This window comes from Arachis stenosperma, chromosome 4, assembly GCF_014773155.1.
Source record: "Arachis stenosperma cultivar V10309 chromosome 4, arast.V10309.gnm1.PFL2, whole genome shotgun sequence".
Classification (NCBI taxonomy): domain Eukaryota; kingdom Viridiplantae; phylum Streptophyta; class Magnoliopsida; order Fabales; family Fabaceae; genus Arachis; species Arachis stenosperma.
Genome location: NC_080380.1, coordinates 40,543,013 through 40,551,963, shown reverse-complemented (window position 1 = coordinate 40,551,963; position 8,951 = coordinate 40,543,013). Strand labels below are relative to the sequence as shown.

The 8,951-nt window shown below is 41.2% G+C and overlaps 1 non-coding gene across 1 annotated transcript; it reads left to right on the top strand.

Annotated features, from left to right (window-relative positions):
• Positions 1–2,684: 2,684 nt before the first annotated feature.
• Positions 2,685–2,792, top strand: LOC130978582 (small nucleolar RNA R71). Its single transcript, XR_009086205.1, has one exon. It is a non-coding gene; the product is annotated as a small nucleolar RNA R71 (small nucleolar RNA).
• Positions 2,793–8,951: the final 6,159 nt, after the last annotated feature.

Here is an 8,951-nt window from a genome sequence, read left to right as displayed (position 1 = left end):
CAACTTCATAGAAGTGGTCTTGATGCACCCTTGAGAGGAATTTATCCATCTCCCATGACTCGGAGGTGGAAGCTTTTGCTTTCCCTTTCCTCTTTTTAGAGGTTTCTCCGGCCTTTGGTGCCATAATGGTTATGGAAAAACGAAAAAGCAACGCTTTTACCACACCAAACTTAAAATGTTTGCTCGTCCTCGAGCAAAAGAAGAAAGAAAGGAGTAGAAGAAGAAGAAATGAGGAAGAGGGGGAGGGTAGTGTGTTCGGCCAAAGGGGGAAGAAGTGGTCTTTAGGTTGTGTGAAAATGAAGGGTTGAAGAAGGGTATTTAAAGGAGAGAGGGGGGTAAAGGTTCGGCCATTTGAGGGTGGGTTTGGGAGGGAAAGTGGTTTGAATTTGAAGGGTGAGGTTGGTGGGGTTTTATGAAGGATGGATGTGAGTGGTGAAGAGAAAGATGGGATTTGATAGGTGAAGGGTTTTTGGGGAAGAGGTGTTGAGGTGATTGGTGAATGGGGGAAGAAGAGAGAGAGTGATGGTAGGGTCCTGTGGGGTCCACAGATCCTGTAGTGTCAAGGAAAAGTCATCCCTGCACCAAAAGTTGCTCAAAATCACGTTTTGAGCCATTTCTGGCGTTAAACGCCGGGCTGGTGCCCATTCCTGGCGTTTAACGCCAGGTTGTTGCCCTTTACTGGCGTTTAACGCCAGTCTGGTGCCCTTTTCTGGCGTTAAACGCCCAGAAAGGTGCCAGACTGGGCGTTAAACGCCCAACTGCTAGGCTGACTGGCGTTTGAACGCCAGCAGCATCTTCCTCCAGGGTGTGCTGTTTTTCTTCCTGTTTTTCATTTTGTTTTTGCTTTTTTCATTGTTTTTGTGACTTCTTATGATCATCAACCTACAAAAAAAAGATAAAATAACAAAAGAAAATAATTAATTATAAAACATTGGGTTGCCTCCCAACAAGCGCTTCTTTAGTGTCATTAGCTTGACAGAGGACTCCCATGGAGCCTCAGAAACACTCAGAACCGTGTTGAAACCTCCCAACACCAAACTTAGAGTTTGAATGTGGGGTTTCAACACCAAACTTAGAGTTTGGTTGTGGCCTCCCAACACCAAACTTAGAGTTTGACTGTGGGGGCTCTGTTTGGCTCTGTTTTGAGAGAAGCTCTTCATGCTTCCTCTCCATGATGATAGAGGGATATCCTTGGGCCTTAAACACCATGGATTCTTCATTCACTTGAATGATCAACTCTCCTCTATCAACATCAATCACAGCCTTTGCTGTGGCTAGGAATGGTCTGCCAAGGATGATGGATTCATCCATGCACTTCCCAGTCTCTAGGACTATGAAATCAGTAGGAATGTAATGGTCTTCAATCTTCACCAAAACATTCTCTATAAGTCCATGAGCTTGTTTTCTTGAATTGTCTGCCATCTCTAATGAGATTCTTGCAGCTTGCACCTCAAGGATCCCTAATTTCTCCATTACAGAGAGGGGCATGAGGTTTACACTTGACCCTAAGTCACACAAGGCCTTCTTGAAGGTCATGGTGCCTATGGTACAAGGTATAGAAAACTTCCCAGGATCCTGCCTCTTTTGAGGTAGTTTCTGCCTAGACAAGTCATCCAGTTCTTTGGTGAGCAAGGGAGGTTCATCCTCCCAAGTCTCATTTCCAAATAACTTGTCATTTAGTTTCATGATTGCTCCAAGGTATTTAGCAACTTGCTCTTCAGTAACATACTCATCCTCTTCAGAGGAAGAATACTCATCAGAGCTCATGAATGGCAGAAGTAAGTCCAATGGAATCTCTATGGTCTCATTTTGAGCCTCAGATTCCCATGGTTCCTCATTGGGGAACTCACTGGAGGCCAGTGCACGCCCATTGAGGTCTTCCTCAGTGGCGTTCACTGCCTCTCCTTCCTCCCAGAATTCGGCCATGTCTATGGCTTTGCACTCTCCTTTTGGATTTTCTTCTGTATTACTTGGGAGAGTGCTAGGAGGGAGTTCAGTAACTTTCTTGCTCAGCTGACCCACTTGTCCTTCCAAATTTCTGATGGAGGACCTTGTTTCATTCATGAAACTTTGAGTGGTCTTTATTAGATCAGAGACCATTGTTGCTAAGTCAGAAGTATTCTGCTTAGAACTCTCTGTCTGTTGCTGAGAAGATGATGGAAAAGGCTTGCCATTGCTAAACCTGTTTCTTCCACCATTATGTTATTGAAACCTTGTTGAGGTCTCTCTTGATTCTTCCATGAGAGATTTGGGTGATTTCTCCATGAAGAATTATAGGTGTTTCCATAGGGTTCTCCTAGGTAATTCACCTCTTCCATGGAAGGGTTCTCAGGATCATAAGCTTCTTCCTTAGATGAAGCATCCTTAGTACTGTTTGGTGCATTTTGCATTCCAGACAGACTTTGAGAAATCAAATTGACTTGTTGAGTCAATATCTTATTCTGAGCCAGTATGGCATTCAGAGCATCAATCTCAAGAACTCCTTTCTTCTGACTAGTCCCATTGTTCACAGGATTTCTTTCAGAAGTGTACATGAATTGGTTATTTGCAACCATTTCAATCAGTTCTTGAGCTTCAGTAGGCGTCTTCTTCAGATGAAGAGATCCTCCTGCAGAGCTATCCAAGGACATCTTAGATAGTTCAGAGAGACCATCATAGAAAATACCTATGATGCTCCATTCAGAAAGCATGTCAGAAGGACATTTTCTGATTAATTGTTTGTATCTTTCCCAAGCTTCATAGAGGGATTCTCCATCCTTTTGTCTAAAGGTTTGGACTTCCACTCTAAGCTTACTCCATCTTTGTGGTGGAAAGAATTTTGCCAAGAAGGCATTGACTAGCTTTTCCCAAGAGTCCAGGCTTTCTTTAGGTTGAGAATCCAACCATATTCTAGCCCTGTCTCTTACAGCAAAAGGGAATAGCATCAGTCTATAGACCTCAGGGTTAACCCCATTAGTCTTGACTGTGTCACAGATTTGCAAGAATTCAGCTAAAAACTGATGAGGATCTTCCATTGGAAGTCCATGGAACTTGCAATTCTGTTGCATTAGAGAAACTAATTGAGGCTTAAGCTCAAAGTTGTTTGCTCCAATGGCAGGGATAGAGATGCTTCTCCCATAAAAATCAGGAGTAGGTGCAGTAAAGTCACCCAGCACCTTCCTTGCATTGTTTGCATTGTTGTTGTTTTCTGCTGCCATGTTTTCTTCCTTGAAGAATTCGGTCAGGTCCTCTAAAGAGAGTTGTGCTTTGGCTTCTCTTAGCTTTCTCTTCAAAGTCCTTTCGGGTTCAGGATCAGCTTCAACAAGAATGCCTTTGTCCTTGCTCCTGCTCATATGAAAGAGAAGGGAACAAGAAAATGTGGAATCCTCTATGTCACAGTATAGAGATTCCTTTAAGTGTCAGAGGAAAAGAGAAATAGAAAGAAGAAGGAGAAGATAAATTCGAACTTTAGTTAGATAAGGTTCGAATTGTGCATTGAGAAGGAGTGGCACTCCATAAATAGAAGGATGTGAGAAGGAGGGAAGAAGATTTTCGAAAATTAATTAAAATACTTTGAAAACATTTTTGAAAAACATCAATTGATTTTCGAAAATCAAAGTGGAAAAGAAACCAAGTGATTTTTGAAAAAGATTTTGAAATTAGAAATTAAAAAGATTTGATTGAAAACTGTTTTGAAAAAGATGTGGTTAAAAAGATTTAATTGAAAAGTTATGAGTTTAAAAAAAATGTGATTGAGAAGATATGATTTGAAAACATTTTTAAAAGATATGATTTGAAAACCATTTGAAAAGATATGATTTTAAAAATGAATGACTTGCCTAACAAGAAAAGATATGATTTGAAACATTCAAACCTTTCTCAACAGAAAAGGTAACAATCTTGTGATGTTCAATCAAATCATTAATTGTTAGTAAGTATCTTTTAAAAAGGAAAGAAATTGATTTTGAAAACATTTGATTGAAAAGATTTGATTTGAAAAAGATTTGATTTTGAAAAATTTGAAAAAAATTGATTTGAAAACAAAATCTTCCCCCTAGCACCATCCTGGCGTTAAACGCCCAGAATGGTGCACATTCTGGCGTTTAACGCCCAAACTACTACCCTTTTGGGCGTTAAACGCCCAGCCAGGTACCCTGGCTGGCGTTTAAACGCCAGTCTGTCTTCTTCACTGGGCATTTTTGAATGCCCAGCTTTTTCTGTATAATTCCTCTGCAGTATGTTCTGAATCTTCAATTCTCTGTATTATTGACTTGAAAAGACACAAATTAAAAATATTTTTGGATTTTTAATAATAAGGAATAATCAAAATGCAAATAAAATCAAATAACAATGCATGCAAGACACCAAACTTAGCAGTTTGTATACTACTGACACTAACAAAATGAGAATGCATATGAGAAACAACAAAACACTCAAGTCAATAAAATTCAAAGATCAAAACAAGGAGATCATCAAGAACACTTGAAGATCAAATGAGGACACATGCATGAATGCATTAAGCACAGAAACATGCAATTGACACTAAACTTAAGATGAGACTCTATACTCAAACAAGAAATATTTTTGGTTTTTATGATTTTGTAATTTTTTTTGTATTTTTCGAAAATTAAGTGAAAAAAAAAGTATCAAAATTCTTAATGAGAATTCCAGGAATCAGTGCAATGCTAGTCTAAGGCTCCGGTCCAGGAATTAGACATGGCTTCACAGCCAGCCAAGCTTTCAAAGAAAGCTTCGGTCCAAAACACTAGACATGACCAAGGTCAGCCAAGCCTTAGCAAATCACTGCTCCAACAGCAAGATTGATACGAAATCAACAAGCTCTTGTGGTGATAAGTTGAAACCTCGGTCCAATCAGATTAGACATGGCTTCTCAGCCAGCCAGATTTCAACAAATCATCATGAAACTCTAGAATTCACCTTCAAGAATTTCGAAAAAAATACCTAATCTAAGCAACAAGATGAACCGTCAGTTGTCCAGCCTAAACAATCCCGGGCAATAACACCAAAAATTTGATGTTGTTGCCGGATCTTGGCTCTGATGTTACCAAAAGCTTGCTCAAAACATGAACAATCCCCGGCAACGGCGCCAAAAACTTGGTGTTGTTGCCGGATCAGAAATTTGGCACTGATGTTACCGGACCAAAAACTTGCTCAAAACATGAACAATCCCCGGCAACGGCGCCAAAAACTTGGTCGGCGAAATTGTGAACTATACTTTTTCACAACTCTCATAATCCCTGGTAATGGCTCCAAAAACTTGGTGCGCTTAATACCATGGCATTACACAACTTCGCACAACTAACCAGCAAGTGCACTGGGTCGTCCAAGTAATAAAACCTTACGTGAGTAAGGGTCGATCCCACGGAGATTGTTAGTATTGAAGCAAGCTATGGTCATCTTGTAAATCTTAGTCAGGCAAACTCAGATGTATATGGTGATGAACGAAAATAACATAGAAGATAAAGATAGTGATACTTATGTATATCATTGGTGTATGAGCTTCAGACAAGTGTATGAAGATGCCTTCCCTTCCGTCTCTCTGCTTTCCTACAGCCTTCATCCAATCCTTTCTTACTCCTTTCCATGGCAAGCTCGTATAGGGTCTCACTGTTGTCAGCAGCTACCTCCCATCCTCTCAGTGAAAGCGATTGCATATGTCCTGTCACGGCATAGCGGAATTCATCTGTCGGTTCTCAATCAGGCGCGGAATAGAATCCAGTGATTCTTTTGCGTTATCACTAACGCCCCCGCCCTCAGGGTTTGAAGCACGTCACAGTCATTCAGTCATTGAATCCTACTCAGAACACCACAGACAAGGTTAGACCTTCCGGATTCTCTTGAATGCTGTCATCAGGTCCTGCCTATACCACGAAGACTCCGAAGAATCCAAGAGATATTCACTAAGCCTCGAATGCTTGTAGAACAAGAATGGTTGTCAGTCACCTTGTTCATAGGTGAGAGTGGTGATGGGCGTCAATCATCACCATCATCATGTTGAAGAACAAGTGATATCTTGGTAAAAGAACAAGCGGAATTGAATGGAAGAACAATAGTAATTGCATTAATACTCGAGGTACAGCAGAGCTCCACACCCTTAATCTATGGTGTGTAGAAACTCCACCGTTGAAAATACATAAGAACAGGGTCTAGGCATGGCCGAATGGCCAGCCTCCCAGAGGTCTAAGATAGCATAAAACAAAGATAGCTACCAAAGTCTCGATAGCTACCAAAGTCTCGATACAAATACAATAGTAAAAGGTCCTACTTATAGATAACTAGTAGCCTAGGTGTACAAAGATGAGTAAATGACATAAAAATCCACTTCCGGGCCCACTTGGTGTGTGCTTGGGCTGAGCAATCAAGGAAATTCGTGTAGAGAACTTTTCTGGAGTTAAACGCCAGCTCCCATGCCAGTTTGGGCGTTTAACTCCAACTTTTATTCCTGTTCCGGCGTTTAACGCTGGAATTCCTGAGGCCGGATTGCTTTGCGGGTTTGGGCCATCAAATCTTGGACAAAGTATGGACTATTATATATTGCTGGAAAGCCCTGGATGTCTACTTTCCAACGCCGTTGAGAGCGCGCCAATTGGGCTTCTGTAGCTCCAGAAAATCCACTTCGAGTGCAGGGAGGTCAGAATCCAACAGCATCTGCAGTCCTTTTTGGTCTCTGAATCAGATTTTTGCTCAGGTCCCTCAATTTCAGCCAGAAAATACCTGAAATCACAGAAAAACACACAAACTCATAGTAAAGTCCAGAAAAGTGAATTTTAAATAAAAACTAATAAAAATGTACTAAAATCTAACTAAAAGATATCAAAAACATACTAAAAACAATGCCAAAAAGTATACAAATTATCCGCTCATCATGTATGCAAATACTCCAGATGGACATGTGAATGCTGTTTTCTCTTGATCCTAGGGATCTACTACAATTTGATTATAACCTGAATATCCATCCAGGAAGCAGTAGTATTCATGACCTGCTAGTCTTTCTAGCATCTGGTCTATGAATGGTAAAGGAAAATGATCCTTTCTGGTAGCTGTATTGAGCCTTCTATAATCAATACACATACGCCACCCTGTAACTATTTTTGTAGGAACCAGTTCATTTTTTTTCATTATGAACCACTGTCATGCCACCCTTCTTAGGGATGACTTGGACAGAGCTTACCCAGGGGCTATCAGAAATAGGATAAATAATCCCAGCCTCTAGTAATTTAGTGACCTCCTTCTGCACCACCTCCTTCATGGCTGGATTCAGCCTCCTTTGTGGTTGAACCACTGGCTTAGCGTCACCCTCCAATAAGATCTTGTGCATGCATCTGGTTGGGCTAATGCCCTTAAGATCACTGATGGACCACCCAAGAGCTGTCTTGTGTGTCTTTAGCACTTGAATTAGTGCTTCCTCTTCCTGTGGCTCTAAGGCAGAGCTTATGATTACAGGAAAGGTGTCACCTTCTCCCAGAAATGCATATTTCAGGGATGGTGGTAACGGTTTGAGCTCGGGTTTAGGAGGTTTCTCCTCTTCCTGAGGGATTTTCAGAGGTTCTATTATTCTCTCTAGTTCCTCCAAATCAGGCTGAGCATCTTTAAAGATATCCTCTAGCTCTGATTCGAGGCTCTCAGTCATATTGACCTCTTTTACCAGAAAGTCAATAATATCAATGCTCATGCAATCGTCTGGGGTGTCTGGATGCTGCATAGCTTTGACAACATTCAACTTGAACTCATCTTCATTGACTCTCAGGGTTACTTCTCCTTTTTGGACGTCAATGAGGGTTCGGCCAGTTGCCAGGAAAGGTCTTCCTAGAATAAGAGTGGCATTCTTGTGCTCCTCCATTTCCAGCACCACAAAGTCAGTAGGAAAGGCAAATGGCCCAACGTTGACAATCATATCTTCAATCACGCCTGATGGGTATTTAATGGAGCCATCAGTAAGTTGGAGACATATCCGGGTTGGTTTGACCTCTTCAGTCAAACCAAGCTTTTTGATAGTAGATGCAGGTATCAGGTTGATACTTGCCCCATTATCACATAGAGCTTACTTGGTACAAGTACCCTCTAATGTGCATGGTATCATAAAGCTTCCGAGATCTTTAAGCTTCTCATGTAAGCTTTTCAGAATGACTGCACTGCATTCTTCAGTGAGGTAAACTTTTTCAGTTTCCCTCCAATCCTTCTTATGACTTAAGATCTCTTTCATGAACTTAGCATAAGAGGGTATTTGCTCAAGTGCCTCTGCAAACGGAATCTTTATTTCAAGAGCCCTGAGATAGTCTGCAAAGCGGGCAAATTGCTTATCCTGTTTCGCTTGGCGGAGTTTCTGAGGATAAGGCATTTTGGCTTTGTATTCCTCAACCTTAGTTGCTGCAGGTTTATTGCCTACAGATGTGGGTTGAGAAGCCTTTTTAGATGAGTTAGTATCAGCACTTTTATGTGTCTGATCCCCCACTGGCATTTGAATGCAAGCGGTGGACGCTGGAGTGGCGTTAGACGCCAACTCCTTACTTGTTTCTGGCGTCTGAACGCCAGAACTGTGCTCCTTTTGGGTATTCAACGCCAAATCCTTGCTTGTTTCTGGCGTTGAACGCCAGGACTGAGCATGGTTTGGGCGTTCAGCGCCAGCTTTCCACTCATTTTCTGGTGTTTGAGCGTCAGAATTATTCCTATTTGGGCTCTTACTGTCCTCAGATGGATTTCGGGTAGTTTGCTCATTTCTTGGCTTCTTGCTACCTTGAAGAGAGGTATTTAATGTTTTTCCACTTTTTAATTGAACTGCTTGGCACTCTTCTGTTATTTGTTTTGATAACTGCTGTTCTGTTTGCTTCAACTGTACTTCCATATTCATATTAGCCATTCTTGTTTCTTGTAGTATTTCCTTGAATTCGGCTAGCTATTTTGTTAGAAAATCTAGTTGCTGATTGAATTTAGTAACTTGTTCTGTAGGACTC